The following is a 25,021-nucleotide window of genomic DNA, read 5'->3' on the forward strand; positions in this document are numbered from 1 at the left end:
GAAAGAAAATTCAGTATGTCAAGTGTGGCAGAACTATCAAAGTCAAACATACCAAACCAATCTATATATGTATAAGGGAACAAACAGTGTGCTTGTATGTTGTTTGGGAAGAAATCAATTATACAGTACCGGGAATATGGCTTTATAAATACTTCAGTTTTCTATTTTTTTCCCCCTTGTACACAGAAAAATGTAGAATATGGCACCAAGTAGCTTTGGTATCAAAATCTCTCATCACTGCAATTACTTTTAATGGCTGAATGAGTAGTTGCTTTTGAGACTGTTATTAATTTTTATCTTGTTTCTGGCTAGTCGTTTACCTATTGCATTTTTATTACATTTCAGAACAGTCAAGCATCACATATCACAACTGACATCTGTATTAAAGACTGTGCAAAATTCTCCTCCCACTTTAAGCCTTGAAACAAACCAAAATGGAAAACTGATTAAAAGAGGTGAGCCCTTTTTTCTTAATCTGATTTTTTTCCCCCAGTCTGCCTCTGCATTTGTTCTTTCAGATGTTTCTCTATAGCGCTGAACATTTTGGGTAACCAACCATAAAAATAAATTGACCCCAAATTGATTGCCTTCTTAATGAAAATGAATATCAATCTGGTGACTTGGTATCTTTCAGTTGGCAAAGTATCTGTACTTGGTGCCTATATCTGTAGACATCTACGCTTGCAGGTTTTAAAGAGCATTAACATTGTTAGTCTTCTGTGAACATTATTCCATCTCAGTAAACTATTTTCATTGGACTTGCATGAACAGAAAAATGTAATATATAAATGTAACTGTTGGGTAAAGCCCCAAAGAACTGCATGTACTGTAACTGTAGAGCCAGATTAGAGAGAGGATTGGTTTGGCCTGGAGGAGTGGGGCAGGGAGGGTGAGAGGGAGATCAGAACAGAAAAGGAGCACTGAAAAAGCATGGGGGAAGGGCTGCAGCATCTTGGAAGGAACATTGGAATAGCCTAGAGGAGCTTTGAGAGTGAAAGAACTGCTCTCTCCACAGCTTCCTTACGGTGAAAGCTGCAGAAAAACAGGACCTTATGGATCTCATACACATGTTGAAGATAAATAAGCCTCTAGCAACTCTACCCTATTGAGGGCAATTGGTATGATGGTGAAATGTGGCCCAGTTTGATTTACATCAACATATTTTTTCTCTTACTTGTAAAACTTATCCCAACCTTAAAAACACTGTCAATTGCACTCGTGCAAAAAAAAAAAAAAAAAAAATGTAGTATGTAATTTAGCGGAAATGAAAGAATGACTTTAGAATGCATACTACTCATTATGCAAACCCAGATACATCCTATCTAGACACAAAAAAGAGAGAGAAATTGTATTTCCGAGTGTTAATTTAATGGAGGCAATAGAAGATTAAATGGTATAGAATCTGGCCTTTAGCATTAGCACACAACTGGCCTGACAAGCCATAATAGGAGATGGAAACTTTGTGGGGTTTTTTAAGAGAGGTTTCCTTTCAGAACATTAGTCATGCTGCTATAAAACTGTAGTTATTTTGTAAAATAACTCTCAGCACTTGCTCTTAGTGCACCTCTGAAAAATCAAGGACATTTAATTGTGTAGCATATTGTAGCTGTAACCAATAGAACATCAAAATTAGATGTATACCATGCTTATATTGCACCTTCTACATTTTCTCTGAGTCAGCTGAGCTTGATTTATCAAACCCAGTGTTTTGCAGTCTCTGAACATTTTTATACCAGTGATTTTCTTCCCCCATTGGGTTATCAGGTTTAATACTGTTGATTGCAAAAGTAACTGCTTATCAATAGGTATGTTAATGTGTATTTTTAAGAGTTAATTTGTTCCTTTTAAATAAAGATAGTGCCTGCAATGGCAAGTACATTGCATTTTAGTGCATTTGGTAGAAATAAAGTATCCGTGCTTTTGGCAATATTTCTGTCCTTGATTAATTGTCCTCTGTGCGTATATTAAAGGAAGGACTTGGAACCAGGATGCCACTGTCCTTTTCCTGGCTGTGCCAATGACTTTTTTCAGTTCAACTCTCTCTTCCTCTGTTTTACCCTTCTGTAAAACAGTATCATACTTACTTGAAGGGATGATGAGAGTTAATGCTTTGACTCTCCCAAGTAAAAGCTGCTATATAAAAGAGCAATATGTTGTTCAATAATACATTTATTAATTGCTTATATTTTTGGCATCAGTTGCAGTGCAAACTGAAATCTAAAAGTCTCTTCCTGTTATAAGACCTATTTTCAGTTGCTTGTAACTTTACCAAACTTCAGCCATTTGTGCTGAAATTTTCCATTCCGGGTGTCTGCCTGAGGTGTGGGTTTTGTTTGTTTTGCAAAACTGCAGCCATTTCTCACAATGAGGCTAAAGAAAATATATTTTGCCCGAGTTTTAAAAAAAGATATTCTTACAACCGTTCTACTGAGAAGCTGTAGCAGTCCATTCTTTGGAGCAATGACTTGAAATGTGGTATTTGGGGAGCGTGAGTTGGTGTTACATATGTGCCTTTTGCTCTTCCTGTGAAAATCCACCATATTTGGCCAACTTGAGTCTCTGAAAATCTCAGAGGGGTAGCCGTGTTAGTCTGAATCTGTAAAAAGCAACAGAGGGTCCTGTGGCACCTTTGAGACTAACAGAAGTACTGGGAGCATAAGCTTTCGTGGGTAAGAACCTCACTTCTTCAGATGCAAGTAATGGAAATCTCCAGAGGCAGGTATATATCAGTGTGGAGTTAACGAGGTTAGTTCAATCAGGGAGGGTGAGGTGCTCTGCTAGCAGTTGAGGTGTGAACACCAAGGGAGGAGAAACTGTTTCTGTAGTTGGATAGCCATTCACAGTCTTTGTTTAATCCTGATCTGATGGTGTCAAATTTGCAAATGAACTGGAGCTCAGCAGTTTCTCTTTGGAGTCTGGTCCTGAAGTTTTTTTGCTGTAAGATGGCTACCTTAACATCTGCTATTGTGTGGCCAGGGAGGTTGAAGTGTTCTCCTACAGGTTTTTGTATATTGCCATTCCTGATATCTGACTTGTGTCCATTTATCCTCTTGCGTAGTGACTGTCCAGTTTGGCCAATGTACATAGCAGAGGGGCATTGCTGGCATATGATGGCATATATAACATTGGTGGACGTGCAGGTGAATGAGCCGGTGATGTTGTAGCTGATCTGGTTAGGTCCAGTGATGGTGTTGCTGGTGTAGATATGTGGGCAGAGTTGGCATCGAGGTTTGTTGCATGGGTTGGTTCCTGAGTTAGAGTTGTTATGGTGCGGTGCGTGGTTGCTGGTGAGAATATGCTTAAGGTTGGCAGGTTGTCTGTGGGCGAGGACTGGCCTGCCTCCCAAGGTCTGTGAAAGTGAGGGATCATTGTCCAGGATGGGTTGTAGATCACTGATGATGCGTTGGAGAGGTTTAAGCTGAGGACTGTAGGTGATGGCCAGTGGAGTTCTGTTGGTTTCTCTTCTGGGCCTGTCTTGTAGCAGGAGGCTTCTGGGTACACGTCTGGCTCTGTTGATTTGTTTCTTTATTTCCTTGTGTGGGTATCGTAGTTTTGAGAATGCTTGGTGAAGATCTTGTAGGTGTTGGTCTCTGTCTGAGGGGTTGGAGCAGATGCGATTGTACCTCAGTGCTTGGCTGTAGACAATGGATCGTGTGGTGTGACCGGGGTGGAAGCTGGAGGCATGAAAGTAGGCGTAGCGGTCGGTGGGTTTTCGGTATAGGGTGGTGTTAATGTGGCCATCGCTTATTTGTACGGTGGTGTCCAGGAAGTGGACCTCCCGGGTAGATTGGTCCAGGCTGAGGTTGATGGTGGGGTGGAAGCTGTTGAAAGCATGGTGGAATTCTTCCAGGGTCTCCTTCCCATGGGTCCAGATGATGAAGACGTCATCAATATAGCGTAGGTAGAGAAGGGGCATGAGTGGACGAGAGCTGAGGAAGCGTTGTTCCAGGTCAGCCATAAAAATGTTGGCATATTGTGGGGCCATGCGGGTGCCCATAGCGGTGCCACTGGTCTGGAGGTATATATTGTCACCAAATTTGAAATAATTGTGCGTGAGGATAAAGTCACAGAGCTCAGCAATAAGTTGTGCTGTGTCATCATCAGGGATACTGTTCTTGACAGCTTGTATTCTATCTGTATGTGGGATGTTTGTGTAGAGAGCCTCTACATCCATGGTGGCTAGGATGGTGTTTTCTGGGAGGTCACCAATGCATTGTAGTTTTCTCACCACAGATTTCCTGACTTTATCCTAGATTCTGTCTGCACTGGGCATGCTCCAGTTCCCTCAAAACTGGACTGAGCATGTGCATGGAGCGACAGAGCATGCTTCAGCCCCAGGCATAGGTGCTGGAACTACGGGTGCTGAGGGTGCTGCCATACTCCCTGGCTTGAAGTGGTTTCCATCATGATACAGGGTTTACAGTTTGGTTCAGTGGTTCTCAAAACTCCCACTATTCAAATTGTTCCAGCACCCCTGGCCCCAGGCATCGGGGGCTGCACAGGATTTTCCCTGCAGTTGCACCTTCTGACAGCTAAGAGCTGTCATGGCACTAAGGGATAACAGGAAGACTGTCTCCCGTGTTCTCACTTTTCCCACTTCTGGCACTGAGTAGGAAAAGGAGGAAGCCTGGCTGGAACACAGAGGGGTGAGGAGCCAGTCCTAGGGGACTGGTGAGGGAGAGACAAGAGGTCAGGAATTGAGTCGGGGGGAGGGGAGGGTGGAATCTAACTAGGTTGAGTAGCCAAAGAGGAGGGAGTGGCGTGAAGGGATGCAGGGGACTAGGATGCGGTGGGGGTGGGGGAGGTGAGGGGGGCAGAACTGTGATGAAAAAACAGGGGAGAAGGGAATGTGAGAGAGAGCCTGAGGGTAGGGACTGAGATGAGGAGCTAGGGATGGTCACAATGGAGACTGGAATAAAGACAGTCTGGAAGACCCAGGGGCATACTTTTCCACTGGGCATCTCAGTAGTATTGTTGGTGTTAAATTGAGTGGAATAAGTTTCCTCTTTAATGATTGATTAAGAGGTTAGCATTTGGAATTAAATATTGTTTGCTTTAGAAGCACAATCAAGGGCTAGGTGTAAAGGGATCTATATGTATAGATGAACATTGCCCTCTTTAATATCATAGCCCTCTGCCTATGCACTAGAAGCACAAGCAAGGCCTCTTGGAGTGTGGACAAGAGACTACTTCATTAGAAACTGACAGTATAGAATGCCACAGGGAAGGCCTTTCAATATGGCAGAATATTTGGGGAATTGGGTGCGGAGCTGAAAGAGAGGACAAGCAGCCATAGGCGCTGACTCCATGCTGGAGCAGGCTCAGGGAAGAAATGGTGGGTGCTGAGCACCCACCGGCAGCCCCCTTATCTGAACTCCCCCCCCCCCAGCGCCTCCTGCCTGCCAGGGGGCCCCACCTATCAGCACCCCTCCTCCCCCTCCCACACTCCCTGCCCGCCACAATCCACTGTTTTGTGGCATGCGGGAGGATCTGTGGGAGAGGAGCGAGAATGTGGTGTGCTTGGGGGAGGGGGTGGAACGTGGCTGAAAGAGGCGGGATGGGAAGAGGAGGGGTGGGGTGGGACCAGGAGGGGTGGGGTGGGACCTTCAGGGAAGGGGTGGAGTTGGGGGCAGGGCCTGGGGCAAAGCTGGGGGTCAAGCACCTCCTGGCACTTTGGAAAGTTGGTGCCTGTGCAAGCAACAAATACATTCACAATAAAAATAGTGTATCAAATTGTTAGAGAAGGAATTGAAAGATAATGTAAGGAAGTAACAAATGGAACTCTAACAGAGGATAATAATTCTCGTGAAAATAGCATTAATGTAACCAAAATGTTATGGGGACAACACACAATGATTAATTGCACAACACACAATGGGGTCTCAGTCTATGACTGAGGCCCCTAGGTGCTATGGTAATGCAAACAGTAAGTAATAATCTAATGCACCGGGCTTAAATCGACTTGTGAAATGAGAGAGGATCATGACTGAACTGATATGATCCCATCATGAATTAGTCATTTGTAAAAAGGCTCATATTTTTCAAAGGCTTATAAAAGTCTACTAGTGTATGGCTGCTTTGGATAGGAGTTTGTTTTCTGAGCCAAAACAAAATGGAGGGAGGTGTGATGGGTTGAATCACAGAAACCCCCTTGGAAACTGCCAACTGATGTGCCAAGACTACTTCTGCCCCTGCTTTCCTTCCCTGCCAGCTTAGGACTCCAGCACCCTGTCTTGTTGAGCCAGACATGCCAGTCTGCTCCAACACCGACCCGGCGTCTGAACCACATGCCCCAAAGCTGCAGACTTAACTGAAAGCAGGTTACAGAAGTGTTCCTGTCTTTAACACTCAGATGCCCAACTCCCAATGGGGTCCAAACCCCAAGTAAATCCATTTTACCCTGTATAAAGTTTGTAAACTCAAATTGTTCGCCCTCTATAACACTGATAGAGGTATGCACAGCTGTTTGGCAGAAGAGAAGAAAAGTGTTTAGGAAGGTTAGTGGGGGAGAGTCTACAGGAAATTGATTATTAGATATGTGGAGAGAGCTGAGTCATTCTTATCCCCAATTTCTCTGTGTAAGGATGGGTATTACTGTAATTTCTCCCTCTCTTAATTTCTTCCTCTCACTGTTAGCGCCAATATTGGACATCTGATATGTCTTACTCTTTCTAACTGATTAGGCCTGTGGAAAAAGGGCAAAACACCTAGAGAACAAATAATCACCAATTAAAAGATGTGAGGTCTTAGATGGCATAGAAGAGGATACCTAGGTTATGTTACTAATGATGCTAATGTGGAGTTTGTAGTTTATATATAAATGAGGGAGAAACTCATAAGTAGAGCCTCAGGTTTAATTCATAGAAGAAGAAAAGTGTAGATGTCTAGATGAAATAAAGATAGTGGAACAACAATGGAAAGAAACATGTTTTAAAGAAATCTTGAAAAAACTCAGAGCTCTCAGGGCTAACTGAACACGATACTTTTTGGGAAAAATAGTGAGCAGATTTTATTGTGGCTTGAGCAATATTTCTAGGAACAGAGAAACAAATCCCAGGTGTTCCTAGCATATAAGCTTGGATTGGGGGCAGGGGAAAGAGAAATATTTTGACCATTCGAAGAAAAGCATTTGAATTGTTTCAAAAATTCTATTCTCACCTCTACACATGAAAATACAGCCTCAAAACAAAAAATCAGGGAATAAATCTTTAAAGCAAAAATGCCCAGACACACAAACAATATAAAGGAAGAGACCTAATAAGAATGAGGATATTCAAAAGGTGATTAAGGGTCTTTCTGCAGGCGTGAATCTCTGTCCCAAAATCTGCAGGCCAAGATGTGCTGCAGTCTTCTAGCTAGTCATAGTTGGAAGAGGAGACCACTTTTTACAGCTGTCACTGTACAGCTGTCATAGAAGCAGGAGTCCTAGAAGACTCCCACGCAATGCACCCATTTGACACTTTTAAAGGAAGATTCCTTTGATGGAGGGTGAGATGATAGTTTGAGAGCCCAAGTTAAAGTAACCCAACTACCAAACTCATGCCTCTTGTTCAAAATCCTACTTGAGTTTCCTCAGGAAAATGACAGGACTACATGAGCGAGTATGGATATTTGTTCTTAAATGGATGGCTTGATTGTTAAATGTATGTATCAATCTGTTTTCCCCTTACTTTATTTGAAAAGTTTGTAAATAAAGTCTAGGTAGATGTGTGTGTACGTGAATGTTTTGTGAAAGTAGTGCCAAGAGACCCCCAACTTAGTTTTGCGAATCTACTGTGCTAGGCATTTACAAGCACAGTCCCTGACCTGAAGAGCTTACAATCTAAATAGACAAGACTGAATGTGAAGAATGTGGGAGTATTCTATATTATTTTTGTTACAAATATGTGTACCTCTGTCTTTTTGCTTAACATCAGATGTGTTCTACATGGGTACAAAGATTAAACAGTCCTGGGCAGTTGGTTCTCTGCAGGTAGGCAAATAAGCATCAGCAATTAAGTTAGTAGTATTAATGGGCTATATAGTGAATCCACAGCCAGAAATCTACCTCTGACCCCTCCAGTGAGATGCATAAACCAAATCAGCTAGGTTCAAGGGTCCTAGAAAAATGGAACTTTGAAATGACTTAAAAAGTCAGCTGGTGAACTCGGAGGGATAGACGCTGACTGATGGTCAGACAGATAGAGGCAGCTGCTGCAGGGGTACAGGCTGCCTTGCTCAACTCCAATACTGTAGCAGGGGGAGAGAAATGGGACTTACCTAAACGTTACCTTACCTGGCAAGGGGTGCCCACAGAGAGACTGAGTGAGGAGTCTAAGGTACTGCTCACTCTGGCACCGTAACATTGGGAAAGGAAATGGACACAGAGGTAAAGTGAGACTACTTAGATGAGTAATCTCACACTGTTGGGAATACAGGTTATGCTGAATTCTGTTGGAATAAGATTATTAATAATGATGATGATGAAAGCATTAACTCCAGCATATATCTGATTCAAATAGATCTCTTTAATTCAGTCATAACAAGTATCCAAACTGCTGTATAAATAATGAAAAGAGAAATCTGTGCCATTGCTGAAGAGCAGATGTCAGGCCTAGAGTAAACTGAAACGTACTTAGTGTTAGGTAGTATAAAGTTTATGTTGACATGGAGGTGCTAATTTTGTTGTTTGTGTTTTATTTAAAAAAAAAAAGGCCACCACACCTTTCTCTCTCCCATCTCTTTATTCCCTTAATCTATATCTGCAAGGTTGTTCTATCTCTGGGGTACCATTATATGAACTCTAGTTATCTTTTCATTTCATTCCTATCTCCTTCAATCTGTTGTTACTTTCTTCTACATATTCTGGGAAAGGTTTTCAAAAATGGATTCTGGTAGGGGCTTGTCTACACTTACTGGGGGATCGGCGAGTGGTGATGGATGTGTCGGCTTTTGATTTAGCGGGTCTAGTGAAGACCCACTAAATCGACCACAGATTGCACTCCTGTACTCCACCGGATCAAGAAGGGTAGGGGGAGTCAAAGGGACCCCGCGGTAAGTAGATCTAAGCAACGTTGATTTGAGTTACGCTATTCACGTAACTCAAATTGCCTAGCATAGATTGAATTTCCCCTGTAGTGTATTCCCCTGTATTCAATTTCCCCTGTAGTGTAAACATTTTGGATGTCCAAATGGAGATGCCTTAAAGGAGCCTATTATTTAATTAAAAACAAGGCCCTTACGATGGTGTAGCAGATCAACACTCTCCAGCGCGGCGCCTCCTGCTGGTCGTCTGGGAATTAGCTCTTTTCCAGCTTCGGAGCACCCTCTGCTGCCTCAGGCCCCCCGTGCCCCTCCCAAATCCCAGTGCCCCTTTACTTCAGGGTTCTGCCCCAGAAGTACCCCCACAAGTCAGTGAGAATTTAGAGTAAGACCCATACTCTGGGTCTCTCACTCTGGATCGCCCCTCCCAGGGAAACTCCCAACCCTCAACACCCACCTTGCCTCAGCGGCTACTGCCAGTCGTCATCTTGCCCCTGCTCACTGGGGCAGACTCTGCAGCCCCAGTACCTCTTTAGGCCTTGCACAAGGCCTCAGCCTGGGGAGTTGCCAGGCTGGAGCTCCCCAGCTCCTTTTGCCCTTCCCCGGCACTGCTCTGCTTCAGGTACCCTATTCCTAGGCAGCTAGGTCCTCTCTCTGCCTCAGCTCCTAGCTCACAGCCCTTTTATAGGGCCTCCTGTGGCCTAATTGGGCATGGCCCCAGCTGTGGCGGCTGCTTCCCCAATCAGCCTAGCTTTTTCCACCGGAGCAGGGTAACTGCCCCACTACAGATGGGTATTCAGAATCACCCTGGGTGTGTTTCTAAGATCCAAAGGGGAAAAAAGTCAAAGAAAAGGACTTGACTTATATTTTGCTGCACACCACTTTACTTTGTCTTCTGTAATTATAAAACTTGCAGCAATCACATTTTCCCCTCAGATCAGATATTAAGCAAGAATTTGTCTGGGGCCTTTATTGAAGCTTCAGTGGGGTGGAAATTTCTTGTTAATATCTTCTTCCTTATATTTTTTTTAAAGAGGGAGAAAACATTTAAATATTTTAAATTTAACAGAATAAATTGCACACAAAAGTTTTCAAAAGAATGAGCCAAGAAGCTTTCAGGAACATAGATGTTAGATTTTAATAAATCTTGGGAAACTCTGGAAATTCCAGTGAACTGGAAGAAACTATAAAGTAACTGGTGATAAAATTTTGGAAATGACAAAGATTGTTAGTGGTAAATACTGATGAGGTTGGGTCGCTTAAACAGAACTATTTGGATGACTTGGTAAAGTCAGAGTGATGCAGCCAGATACAGGATTATACATTTAGGAATTTTTAAAAAATGAAGACCATTTTACAAAATGGGGAAATTCTGTCCTGTAAAAGTAACTCTCAAAATAATGTAGGGGTCAGGCTGAATCACCAGCTGAATACGATCTCCTAGACCAGGGGTCGGCAATGTATGGCATGCGTGCCGATTTTGAGTGGCACGCAGCTCCCTGCCGCGGTCTCGGCCCCCAGCCCCATGCAGCCCCCCTGCCCACCGCTCTCCCCTGCAGGGGCAGGAGGCAGAAGCTTGGTTCTGCGGCAGCCAAGCTTCCCCACTCCCCTGCTTCTTCCCTCAGTGGTGCTTTCCTGCCCCTCCTCCTCTCCGTCCCTGGCCAATCAGCTGATGGCCATAGAGAGGGGGAGGGAGAAGAGCAGCAGCGTGCACACAGCTCTATAGAGGATGCAGAGAGGGGTAGGGATGGAGCCTGGGGGAAGAGGGTGGAACAGGGCATATCCCTTCCAGCCCCCTGCTATAAGCCGCTCAGGGCAGGGGGCTGGGAGCACCCCCACGAGCCGAGCACCCCAGCCCTCTGCCCTGCACCCCCACAGCCCCAGCCCTCTGCCCTGCACCCCCCCCACACTCAGCCTTCTGCCCTGCACCCCCATACCCCAAGCCTTCTTCCCTGAACTCCCTGCACCCCAACACAGACCCAGCCTTCTGCCCTGCACCCCTCTGCCCTGAACCCCCCCACCCCAACACACACCCAGCCTTCTGCCCTGCACCCCTCTGCCCTGAACCCCCCCACCCCAACACACACCCAGCCTTCTGCCTTGCACCCCCACAGCCCCATCTCTCTGCCCTGAATCCCCCCCACACTCAGCCTTCTGCCTTGCACCCCCATACCCCCAGCCTTCTGCCCTGCACCCCCCACACCCCAACACACACCCAGCCTTCTGCCTTGCACCCCCACAGCCCCATCCTGTGACGGGTTGGATCACAGAAACCCCCTTGGGGGCTGCCACCCGATGTGCAAAGACTACCCCTGCTTCTGTTTTCCCTGCCAGCTCAGGACTCCAGCACCCTGTCTTGCTGAGCCAGACACTCCCGTCTGGCTCCAGACACAGACCCAGGGTCTGAATCACTTGTCCCAAAGCTGCAAGTTTACCCAAAAACAGCTCACAGTAGCGCGCTTGTCTTTAGCACTCAGATGCCCGACTCCCAATGGGGTCTAAACCCAGATAAATCCGTTTTACCCTGTATAAAGCTTATACAGGGCAAACTCATAAATTGTTCGCCCTCTATAACACTGATAGAGAGATATGCACAGCTGTTTGCTCCCCCAGGTATCAATACGTACTCTGAGTAAATTACTAAATAAAAAGTGATTTTATTAAATACAGACAGTAGGATTTAAGTGGTTCAAAGTAGTAACAGACAGAACAAAATAAGTCACCAAGCAAAATAAAATAAAATGCGCAAATCTATGCCTAATCAAACTAAATACAGATAATCTCACCCTCAGAGATGTTTCAGTAAGTTTTTCTCAGACTGGACACCTTCCAGGCCTGGGCACAATTCTTTCCCCTGGTACAGCTCTTGTTGCAGCTCAGGTGGTAGCTAGGGGATTCTTCATGATGGCTTCCTCCACTTCTCTGTTCTCTCCCCCCCCCTTTATATATCTTTTGCATAAGGCGGGAACTCTTTGTCTCTCTGGGTTTCCACCCCCCCTCACTGGAAAAGCACCAGGTTAAAGATGGATTCCAGTTCAGGTGACATGATCACATGTCACTGCAAGACTTCATTACTCACTTGCCAGCACACACATATACAGGAAGACTCACAGGTAAATACAGCCATCTGCAGACAATGGGAGTCATCAAGATTCCAAACCATCATTAATGGTCCACACTTTACACAATTACAATAGGCCCTCAGAGTTACATTTTATATTTCTAGTTTTAGATACAAGAGTGGTACATTTATACAAATCAGATGATCACACTCAGTAGATTATAAGCTTTGTAATGATACCTTACAAGAGACCTTTTGCGTGAGGCATATCCCAGTTACTTACATTCACTTATTACCGTATTTTCTCTAAAACAATCTCAGTTACATTATATTGACTTATTATCAAGTTTTTATAAAACCATATAGACTGCACAACGTCACACATCCCTCTGCCCTGAACCCCCCCATACCCTCAGCCCTCTTCCCTGAAACCCCCACACCCCAACACACACCCAGCCTTCTGCCCTGCACCCCCCCCAGCCCTCTGCCCTGATCTCTGAACCCCCCTCACACACCTCAGCCTTCTGCCCTGAACCCCCTCCCCCAGCCCTCTTCCCTGACCCCTGAAACACCCCCCTCCCAGGTCTGGGGTCCCGGCCGCAGGCCCTGATCTGCCCGCTGCCAGCCTAGGTGAATAGAACCCCAGGCTGGCAGCGAGCTGAGCAGGCTGGTGGTGTAAGATCAGCATTTTAATTTAATTTTAAATGACGCTTCTTAAACATTTTGAAAACCTTGTTTACTTTACATACAATAGTTTAGTTATATAATATAGACTTATAGAAAGAGACCTTCTTCTAAAAATGTTAAAATGTATTACCGGCACCTGAAACCTTAAATTTGAGTGAATAAATGAAGACTCGGCACACCACTTCTGAAAGGCTGCCAACCCCTGTCCTAGACTGATGCTATAGCTTGGTCCAATAGGTCCAGTGTGATGATTGGACCTGTGAATATTACTTCTGTGTCCAGCATTGGTAAGACCACTACTGGAATATTGTGTCCAGTTTTGGTGTCATTGCTTTAAAAAGGATGTTGAAAAACGGAGAGGGCTTAGAAAAGAGATACAAGAATGATTAGGGATCTGGAAAGTACATCTTGTAATGAAAGACTAAAGGAGCTAAATCTATTCATTTATTAAATTGCAAGTTAAGTGGCTTCATCACAGGTAACCTGACAGGGAAAAGGTAACTAATACTATAGGGTGTTTTTTCTGTAGCAAACAAAGGCACAACAAGATCCAATGGCTAGAAGTAGAACCTACGAAATTCAAATGAGAAATAAGGTGTACATTTTTAAGTTATGGTAAATAACCTTGGGAACCAATTTATCAGGGGATGTGATGCCTTCTCCATCCTTGAAGGCTTTCAATCAAGATTAGGGCTAGGATTTTCAGAGATTCCAAAGCCAGAAGGGACTACTATGATCCTCTAGTTTGACCTTCTGTATAACACAGGCCACAGATCTTCCACCAAATAATTCCTAGAGCAGATCTTTTAGAAAAACAGGCACACATGATTTTTAAAACTGTCAATGATGGAGAATCCGCTGCAACCCTTAATTACTCTCACCGTTACAAAATTATTCCTTATTTCCAGTCTGAATTTGTCTAGCTTCAACTTCCAACCATTGGATCGTGTTATACCTTTCTCTGCTAGATTGAAGAGACCATTCTTAAATATTTATTTCCTCATGTAGATACCCATAGACTGTGATCCATTCATCCCTTAACCTTCTTCGTTAAGCTAAATAGACATAAGGTATGTTTTCTAATCCTTTAATTATTCTTGTGGCTCTTCTTTGAACCCTTTCCAGTTTATCATCAACATCTTGATGTACGGACACCAGAACTGGACACAGTATTCCACATCAGTGCCAAATAGAGAGGTAAAACAACCTCTCTATGCCTACTAGAGATTCCCTTGTTTATGCATCCCAAGATTACATGCTGTGACCAAGAGTGCTAATCACATTGGGAGCTCATGTTGAGCTGATTGGCCACCAGGATCCCCAAATTTTTTCCAGAGTCACTGCTTCCCAAGATAGATTCCGCCATCGTTCAAGTATGGTCTACAGTCTTTGTTCCTAGATGTATACAGTTACATTTAAATGTATTAAAACACAAATTCTTTGCTTGTGTCCAGTTTATCAAGCAATGTAACTTGCTCTGTATTAGTGACTTGTCCTCTTTATTTACCACTCCCACAATCTGTATACTTACCAGTTACAATTTTGTTGTCTTCCAAGTCATTGATAAAAATATTGAATAGCATAGGGCTAAGAACCGATCCCTGGGAGACCATGCTAGAAACACACCCACTCTGTGATGTTAGTCATCCATGTTAATCTAGTTTTCAAAAGACACCACTCTTTCAGTTGGAATTAAATTGAATTAGTGGCAATGTGGACATAATACATATACGATCAGCCAAGATTAGCACAAATTGCTGTCCCAGTACTAACATGCGCTCCATCTGCAACTCCATTTTGTTTAGAATCATAGAATATTAGGGTTGGAAGAGACCTCAGGAGGTCATCTAGTCCAACCCCCTGCTAAAAGCAGGACCAACCCCAACTAAATCATCCCAGCCAGGGCTTTGTCAAGCTGGGCCTTAAAAACCTCTAAGGATGGAGATTCCACCACGTCCCTAGGTAAACCCATTCCAGTGCTTCACCACCTTTCTAGTGAAATAGTGTTTCCGAATATCCAACCTAGACCGCCCCCACTGCAATTTGAGACCATTGCTTCTTGTTCTGTCATCTGCCACCACTGAGAACAGCCTAGCTCCATCCTCTTTGGAACCCCCCTTCAGGTAGTTGAAGGCTGCTATCAAATCCCCCCTCACTCTTCTCTTCAGCAGACTAAATTAGCCCAGTTCCCTCAGCCTCTCCTCCTAAGTCATGTGCCCCAGCCCCCTAATCATTTTCGTTGCCTGCTGCTGGACTCTCTCCAATTTGTCCACATCCTTTCTGTAGTGGGGGGACCAAAACTGAACACAATACTCCAAGTGTGGCCTCACCAGTGCTGAATAGAGGGGAATAATCACTTCCCTCGATCTGCTGGCAATGCTCCTACTAATATAGCCCAATATGCCATTGGCCTTCTTGGCAACGAGGGCACACTGCTGACTCATATCCAGGTCCCTTTCTGCAGAACTGCTGCTTAGCCTGTTGGTGCCCAGCCTGTAGCAGATTTTTCTGGATTCTGATGTCCTGGGATCAGAATGGCAAGAAGTGCCCATTTTGTTAAATAGTTCTGATAGTCCCACATAGGTCCTGTTTGCAAGCTATTTTCAGTGTGTAGATCATTTCTCAGACATGCAACTGAGTAAAGGTGGCCAGAGAAAATGAAGTAGAGATCATACACTGAATTTCATGCATGGGAAGACCTCTTGAATCAAGTTTAGATTTGGCAATGGTGAAGCTTCTGACTTTTGTGAGAGCTGTGGAACTCTGAATTTTCACTAATAGCCTGTCTATAAATGTAGAGCAATAATCTGAAATGAATAATAAAACAGTCTTTTGGCCTTATCCTGAGAGAATTCTTCAGCACAAACTCAAGCAAAGGCTATACATTAACAATATGGAAACAGAACAGAAAATAGGATAATGTGCTAGTACAAATGATATACTTTCAAATTCTGTGTCTTACCATTCCTACACAATTCTAAAACGGTGTTTTTATTAAAATATATATATGAACATGCTTTTGTGAGCCCAATCTTTTAAATTCATAATATAAATAAATTGTATATTTTATACTTCTGATTCCCTGTTTGATCTATTGTGAATATTTTGGAACCTGATTATACAAGACATCTGTTTGACAACTAAGATCTAATTGTAGATTGTTGAGGTAATATCAGTGCTATAGAGGTTATTTGTCATCTTAAAGAACCATACATCATTATCAGAATAAAAATTATACTGACGAGATTGCAGCAGTTCTCATTGTGATTGTGTAGCTGCTCTGCGTGGACCATCAAGTCCAACAAGGAGTTGCAGCAATATATATTTGAGACAAATTGCTACTGACAACTACTCTATATTCTTTGGAAGATTTATAAAAGTTGGAGCTATGAGCAACCACTGAAAGGATGTTTAAGCCATATGATGGAGCTATGACTGCAAAACAAATAATTTAGTTAATGTGATTTTAAAAAATGTTATGAGTAGGACTGTCAATTAATCACAGTTAACTCACATGATTAACTCAAAAAAATCGTGATTAAAAAAATGTATGCAATTAATCACAGTTTTAATCGCACTGTTAAACAATAGAATACCAATTGTAATTTATTAAATATTTTGGATGTTTTTCAACATTTTCATATATATTGTATTCTGTTTTGTAACAGAAATCAAAGTGTATATTATTTTTGATTACAAATATGTAAAAATGATAAAAGAAATAGTATTTTTCAATTCACCTCATACAAATACTGTGGTGCAATCTCTTTGTCATGAAAGTGCAACTTACAAATTTAGATTTTTTGTGTGACATAATTGCACTCAAAAACAAAAGAGTGTAAAACTTCAGAGCCTACAAGTCTACTCAGTCCTACTACTTCTTGTTGTCTTAGTGGTGGGCTGAACAAGTTTGTTTACATTTACAGGAGATAATGCTGCTCTCTTCTTATTTACAATGTCACCAGAAGGTGAAAACAGGCATTTGCATGGCACTTTTGTAGCCAGCATTGCAAGGTATATACGTGCCAGATATGCTAAACATTTGTATGCCCCTTCATGCTTCATTCACCATTCCAGAGGACATGTTTCTATGCTGATGACGCTTGTTAAAAAAAATTGCGTTAATTTAATTAGTGAATGAACTCTTTGGGGGAGAATTGTATGTCTCCCGCCCTGTTTTACCCACATTCTGCCATATATTTCATGTTATAGCCATCTCGGATGATGACCCAGCACATGTTGTTCATTTTAAGAATACTTTCACTGCAGATTTGACAAAACACAAAGAAGGTACCAATGTGAGATTTCTAAAGATAGCTACAGCATTCGACCCAAGATTTAAGAATCTGAAGTGGCTTCCAAAATCTGAGAGGATGAGGTAAGGAGCATGCTTTCAGAAATCTTAAAAGTACAACACTCTGATGCAGAAACTACAGAACCCGAACTACCAAAAAAGAAAATCCGTCTTCTGCTGGTGGCATCTGACTCAGATAATGAAAATGAACATGCATTGGTCTGCACTGCTTTGGAGGGTTATCGAGTGCAACCCATCATCAGCATGGACGCATGTCCCCATGAATGGTAGTTGAAGCATGAAGGGACATATGAATCTTTAGCGCATTTGGCACATAAATATCTTGTGACATCGGCTACAACAGTGCCATGAGAACGCCTGTCTCACTTTCAGATGACATTGTAAACAAGAAGCAGGCAGCATTATCTCCTGCAAGTGTAATCAAACTTGTTTGTCTGAGCGATTGGCTGAACAAGAAGTAGGACTGAGTGGACTTGCAGGCTCTAAAATTTTACATTATTTTATTTATTTATGCAGGTTTTTTAACATAATTCTACATGTGTAGGTTCAACTTTCATGATAAAGAGATTGCACTACAATACTTGTATTAGATGAATTGAAAAATACTATTTCTTTTGTTTTTTTACAGTGCAAATACTTGTAATAAAAATAAATATAAAGTGAGCACTGTACACTTTGTATTCTGTGTTGTAATTGAAATCAATATATTTGAAAATGTAGAAAACATCCAAAAATATTTAAATAAATGGTATTCTGTTATTGTCTAACAGTGCGATTAATTGCGATTAATTTTTTTAAATTGCTTGAAAGCCCTCGTTATGATGTTTCAAGATCAAGAGATTCATGGTAAAACTTTAGTGAAAGAATTCCAGTGTCCAGACAACTGGGATGTCTGCATTTGTGTGTGCAAAAATAGCTCTTTTAATTAATGCAATTTTTAAAGGTTAGGTTTTAATAGTTACACTTGTTAACTACAATAACTTTTTATGGTAACTAAAGCAATTCAGTTTCTGATATAGCCAAATGCCTCTGGAAATTTTTTTACCAACAGTAACCAGTAGAACCTCAGTGTTATGATCACCTCAGGAATGGAGGTTATTCATAACTCTGAAATAGTAACTCTATTATTGTTATTTCAAAAGTTTACAACTGGACATTGACTTAATAAAGCTTTGAAACTTTACTATGCTGAAGAAAAAATGCTGCTTTTAACCATCTTAATTTAAATGAAACAAGGCACAGAAACAGTTTCCTTACCTTGTCAAATCTTTTTTTTAAACTTTCCCTTTATTTTTTTAGTAGTTAATGTATAACATAGTACTGTACTGTATATCCTTTTTTTTGTCTTTGCTGCTGCCTGATTGCATACTTTCAGTTTCAAATGAGGCGTGTCGTTGACTGGTCAGTTCATAACTCTGGTGTTCATAACTCTCAGGTTCTACTGAATATAATATATATTGCTTTCTAAATCATTTCATAAATGTTTTTCCTAAAATGAAATATGAAATACAGTAAAAGCTGTGTTATCCGGCACTTTACCAACTGGAATGCTCTAGAAACCAGCATTTTGGGAGGGGATGCATGGCACGGGCTCGGGGAGGGAGTTTGGGTGCAGGAGGGGGCTTGGTGGAGTGGGTTGGGGGCGCGGGAGGGGTTTCGGTGTGCCGGATCCGGGTGGCGCTCACCTCAAGCAGCTCCCTGCAAGCGGCAACATGTCCCTGCTGCTCCTAGGCAGAGGAATGGCCACAGGGTCTCCATGCGCTGCCCACCCTGCCCAAGTGCCAGCTCTGCAGCTCCCATTGGCTGGGGACCACGGCCTAGGAGCTGCGGAGGCGGCGCCTGCGGGCAGAGGCAGCACACAGAACTGCCTAGCTGCGCCTCCACCTAGGAGCAGCAGGGACATGTTGCCACTTGCATGGAGCCGCCCAAGGTGAGCGCCGCCCGGATCTGGCACCCCAAAACCCCTCCCGTGCCCCAACCCCCTGCCCTGAGCCCCCGCCTGCACTCCAACTCCCTCCCTCTTAGCTAACCAGAATTTTTCACTTACCAGCATACCCTGTTTCCCCAACATGCCAGATAACACAGCTTTTACTGTATATGCAACTGGTAAATTGTGCGGTATGAAATGAGGCAACCCATCCTTCCTAGAAGGTACAAATTTGCACTGATTAGGTCAAAACTTATTTTCTTTAATATGGTTTGGAGTTTGCCCTCAAGCAGAATAATCCCAGGGCAGGATTGAAGACAATCTGCAAACATGACATCAGGAGGGAAATAACACCACTGGGTTGGAGTGTTCCTTTAAATAACTTCTGTAGCGCTTCTTTGGATTTAAGATCAAGAGCAATCAAGAGAGTGCACACCGCCTGCAAGCAGCTTAAGATGTATCTTATTATATGATATATAAACTGGTTATGAAACCAGAACCTTTTACCCAGGGGCTATTTCCCTAAGGTCATTTGTTTTTGGAGGAAAGTTAAAAGAAGAATCAGCTTAGTCTTGCAGCAAAATTTCCAATATAACTTTGAGTCAGTAATGTCTGATGACACCGGTCAGTCAGATTTCATAAGGAATCATGAACAGAGCTAGTTTCTTAGCGCCACAATGACTCCAAGAAGTTCACGCTGTGGGAAAAGTATGACGGACCCAGATATAACCGATATATCTGCAGTGCAGTTTTAAAAATTGCCACGTTTGGGAGAACACCATTTTTAAGGCTGGACAGACTAATACATTGGGACTACTTGCATAATAAATTTGGGCCATACGGAGATCTGTGACCTGAATATATGAGATAATAGAAAAATCATTAATGATCAAGTATCCTGATACCCTGGGCACAGCCAGAATTTATTTATCCAGTGTTGACTATCTGCTATTTTCTTGAATAAACTTGATGGTTTAGATAAAAGGTTTTAATTTTGAATTACTAAACTCTCTCTCTCTCCTGTAGTTAAGTACACAAAAAACCCAAGGTTTTGTGTGTTGTGTCAAGTAAATGGTTAGGAGCCAATATGTAAGGAGAATCAAAGATAGCTGTATTAATATACAAAACTTGTATATGAATTCAGTGTAGCACACATTAAGTGGGCTTTAGATGTACATTTTTGTCTACCTATATTTTATTTGCTTTTTGTTTTTTAATTTTTGTTTGCATTTAAACAAAAAAACCTAATGAAATTTTAAAAACTGTTTTCTTTTCTCTTTACATTGTGTTTCTACCATGTGAATAAAAATTGGAAAAATATCTGGCACGAGGTCAGACTTTCTGGTTTCAGTTAAAATTGACTAATCCTGCTTATTTGTGTTTGACATCAAACACTGGAGCAAATTCTGGATGGCAAAATGTAGTTATTTAGTCTACGTTAATTACTACTTTCCTGAATCATAGCTGTCCTGTCAGTTCCAAGTAGGATACAGTGATCAGGTACAAAATGTTGTGATATTGTGATACTTTGTAATAGACCAGATACCTTCTCAGAGATACTTCTTGGCTAGAGCTAGAAAGGTGGAATCCTGTTCATTACAATTACCAACAATTTATGCTCTTTAGGTAGTCTTACGATATGTCTAACACTCTTTATTCTGGCATACATTCTTGAATTGATTTATATTTCAGTGTTCGCTCTCTATGGAAATGTGCAATAGTTTCTAACTTTGTGAAGTGGAAGCATCTAATTTTGTGAAATATCTGCAGTGTTGATCAAATTTTGACCTCTGCAAAACATTTTTTGACATTCTGAAGTATTTTATATTCATTATTTTCAAGGAAGGTTAATAGCTAGTAGACTTATTTATAGCAATAAAGTCTCAAAAACAAAAGAAGCTGTACCGGGTATGAGTACCATATTGTACTCATCCAAGGAAAAATAACTGATGGCATATTTGATTAACTTAGGTTATTTATATATCAAACATTGGCTTTAAAAAAATCTAGATTAAACTAATGTGAATTGCCTTCTTGTACTCAGTTGTTTTCTCCTGCTGTCTTAATGATTGTTGGGAGTCTGACAGTTATAAAACTGGGATTTTCAAATCCCAGCCTAAATAAATACTTTCATAGCCAAAGATGTCTCTGTTTTCACCCAGTGCAGACATTTTTCATTTTTTGCATTGAAATTATTTATCTCATTTATAGGGGTGGTTTGAGCACTCTACAGCTTGATGAAATGGAGGAACAACTGAATAGAAAGTATTTACTCTGTTAATTAGCTTTTTTATATGGCTCATTGTCACAGTTCACAGGAACTGCAGCTGTATTCACCATCCATGGTCCAACAAGGGCTCCCGGCTTCTCAGCCGTCACCTCTCTTGGGCAGAGACCCGCATCTCTCTCCCTCCTGACCAGGTTTTTCCAGACTGCACAGTTCCCTGCCTACATTGTAAGTTCCCCAGCAAGTAAGACTGCCTAAGCAGTCCTGCTTTGCTTTCTTTTCAGAGGCTATAAGCAGGGTAATTGTCAACAGTTATAAATTACCACTCAGCCCTTTCTTAGCAAGCATGTTTATTCTTAAGGTACAAAATGTTATAGAGAAAACAATAAAAGAATTTATATGCATGCTAATAAGCTCACGAAACACCACCCCAACTGCAACAAGGGCTCTGGCAGGTGATCTGTCCTTCAACCCCACCAAGGAGTTTTTCTGTGGGTACAAGTTCATTAACAGCTATTAGCTCAGAAGAAGCACACCCATAATTTTGAGTTCTCCTGTTATGCAATTTGAGCTTCTGATCTTGGGACCCTGGGAACAGGTAATCAGCTTGCAGTCACCCTCTCCTAAGGGCATAGCTTCAGAGGGCTGGGTTTTTGCATAACTGGAGGCGAAGGATATGGATGTGGGGGATGGGATGGGAGGGACAATCTGCATTTGCCTGCTGCTACATATTTCTCAGGAAATCCTCTTCACACACATTGTCCCAAAAGTTAATTCTTGTCTGCCTCATTGTTCAGTATAGTCCTTTGATCATCCAGACCCATAATAATACATAATTTTTTTGCATTTAATGCAATAGACTCCAAAGATACTTAAACTGAATCTAATAAGATTTCCCATAGATATTGCAGGAGCTTGGCATATTTGTCAACACTCATCACCATAGTATCTGAGCACCTCACATACATTAATTAATTGATTCTTTCCACCCTGTGAGGCAGCAAAGTAGTGAGCTGTAGAGGGTATACCAAAGAGAAAGCCACTCTTCATTGGGACGTTTTTTGAGATGATGGGGCCTCGTGCCCAAATGTGAAGAAGTGTCTCTTTCTTAGTTGGGAGGATGGCAGGCTTGGAATTTGAAATTGAATGGGAAAACCATTTCAAATTTGTGTCAGTAGCTCTTTGTTGGAAAAGGGGAATGTAGTGGACTTCCACCACTCCCCAGGATCCTGTCAGTTCCAGTTATTTGGGTGGACCCACCTTCCATAAATATCTCTGCTGTCAATGAGTTTGGTGGCATATGTGCATCTTGTTTTGCTTTGGGGAGCTTACTGCTGCTGATGGCATCTCAGGTCTTACTTAAAACCACATTCAATATGAATAATCCTGGAAGACTAGGCATGTCCGTTGACTATGTCGCTGAGCACAATTAGCTTTCACCCACCAGCAGCACCTAAAATGGCAAATAATTTATGTGGGTAATGACCATTATAATTTTATCCTAAATATTAATTGATGTGCTCCTGCTGAAGGTAGAATTTAAGGGCTGCCAGCAGGGTGCTTTTAGTGAGGAGGTTAGATGGCTCAGGATCTAGTGTCCAGAGACTCTCAGAACAAAATGCATGTCAGTTAGCATGTTCAGTGTGTGAAGTGGCTTAGGAAGGCAGTGTGGCCTTGTGATTAGAGTATTGAACTGAGACAATAGACAGGGTTCTACTCCTGGCTGGGCAACTGGTCTGCTGGGTGAGCTGCAAATCACTTCTCCTATCCGGGTCTGCTTCTCCATCTCTAAAATGGAGATGGTAATAATGACCTCCTTTGTATAGCACTTCGAGATCTACTCCATGAGAAGCAGCACCATATAAGGACTAGGTGGTATTATTTATTAGAGAAGGCAGCAAAATGGTTGGTGAAAGTTACTGCCTATAGCATAGTATAATTTGTTTTGTTTAAATTATGTAAATAAAATACACCCAGAGGCATACTAAATCTCTCTACAAATACATACTTTTCTTTCTTTGCAGCAAATAGTTCTTTGCTGTTCCTGAAAAAAACGGTAATTTTGCATAAAAGATAATGAATAATTTTTGGTGAAGCTAATTAGTTGATTGCTATAAATTGCATTAGTTTTTTAGTGTAAATTTAGCCCCTTACTATCCATTTACAATTTCATTTGACAAGATCATTGATGTTGATGACTAAACACTTTTTATTTTGCCTTCCATTCTCAAAAGTTGTTTAAAGCACAAAGTGGCAGACATCAGGCAGCTAAATGTTTTCAAATGTGCTAGTTTAGTGGAGAGGCTGTTTGAGTAACAGAGGAAGAAAGGGAGACTCAGATTAGTTGGTATACTGTAAATAACTTTAGTTCCATATGGTTGTCCATAATAAGGTGACAACTTACCATTTTATCTATCTTGATGTACACTAATTAACAAATTTAGTGACATACCAGGTTGTCGAAAAGTGTTACTCCCAGCAAGGGAAATTTACCTTGAATTCCCTTCAGTTGCTGCAACACTACACTGTGCAGGCCTGTCACACACATTAGATAACCTTGTGTATATTTAGTCACTTTAGAAAGGAAAATGAATCTGGATTGCTTTTCACTTGTTTTTCACAATCTTCCACTACGCATGTAAAGTTACAGTAACAGAGTACGAATGCATGTATTTAGCGAGGAAACAGAGTGGTCTGCAATGTACAGTACCAAAATCCAGAAGATTGAATCCAAGCAGGATGCCAGGCTTCTTCTCAGTTGCTTGGAATTTTTTAAAAGGTTCTATTTTCTCGGGGAGTTTTAAACCATAGTGTTTCCCTCTGGTGGGAATTCCTTTCTTTTTTCCCCCCCGTTTCTGAGGGAAAAAACCCAATGTGAGTCACTCAGCTTTATTTGATAGATATTCGGTTATTCATTGTTTCTTACCTTGAAAACCCATAACATCTTTACCAGTTCTCTTTTATTCCTTTGCAAACCTCTTATTCAAAAGTAAATTAACATAGGTTAAGTAACAAGTGCTGCTGCTATGCCGCTGCAGTGTAGATGTTTCCTACGTCGATGGAAGGGATTTTTCTGTTGATGAAGCTAATCCATCTCTCCGGGAGTCAGTAGGTAGGTGGATGGAAGAATTCTTTTGTCAATTTAGCTCCATCTACACTGGGATTAGTTTGATACCACTCAGAACATAGAATGTTTCATAGCACTGAGTGACATCGCTAGGTCCATCTAATTTCTAAGTATAGACCAGACCTTAAATATTAACAGTTGCCTCTCCGTGCAGGAGAGGGCTATCTTAAACTGCTTGTGGCTAGCTATTAATGCTCTCTTTTACAGGCCACTGCGGAGATGCCACAGCTTACTCTCTCACCCAGCAGTGTGATAATTCTGCCTTCAGGAAAAGAACTAATGGGATGGTCATGTCTTTCTTTAGGATAACCAGTCAGAAAATGAAATGACAATCATGTGGATTGACTAAGGAAACATGAGAGTTGGGTTTCGAGTTCAGAATAGTTGCCATTAATCATTACAGAATTCAAGGCTGCTCATTACACTGGGAAACAGTTTGACGGACAGAAAATGCATTTTTCCATTTTAAAGCATGGGAAAGTTGTTGTAAATTGTTGTAAAGACATTTCTGTGCTTTTAAAAAAAACTAGGAAGTGTATTGATTTTTCATTTTCTTAGAAGAATTTACCTTCTAAATCTACCAATCTGTGCTTTTCCTGTGCTTTACAGTGACGAACTGTTCCTCTTTCCTAACCTAGATCATGAAAAATGTTTGA

At 41.8% G+C, this 25,021-nt stretch overlaps 1 protein-coding gene across 3 annotated transcripts in view; it reads left to right on the forward strand.

Moving 5' to 3' along the window:
• The window catches only part of DLGAP1 (DLG associated protein 1), a 633,130-nt gene that overhangs the window by 238,221 nt on the left and 369,888 nt on the right, over positions 1–25,021 (forward strand). For 2 of the 3 annotated variants that reach the window (XM_065585317.1, XM_005303131.5), the window contains exon 3: positions 346–455. The exons of the other annotated variant lie outside the window; for it this stretch is intronic. The gene's annotated coding sequence lies outside the window, so the exon portion shown is untranslated. The remainder of the gene's footprint in view (positions 1–345; positions 456–25,021) is intronic. 3 annotated transcript variants of the gene reach the window in all.

This window comes from Chrysemys picta, chromosome 2 (genome assembly GCF_011386835.1).
Source record: "Chrysemys picta bellii isolate R12L10 chromosome 2, ASM1138683v2, whole genome shotgun sequence".
NCBI classification, from domain to species: domain Eukaryota; kingdom Metazoa; phylum Chordata; order Testudines; family Emydidae; genus Chrysemys; species Chrysemys picta.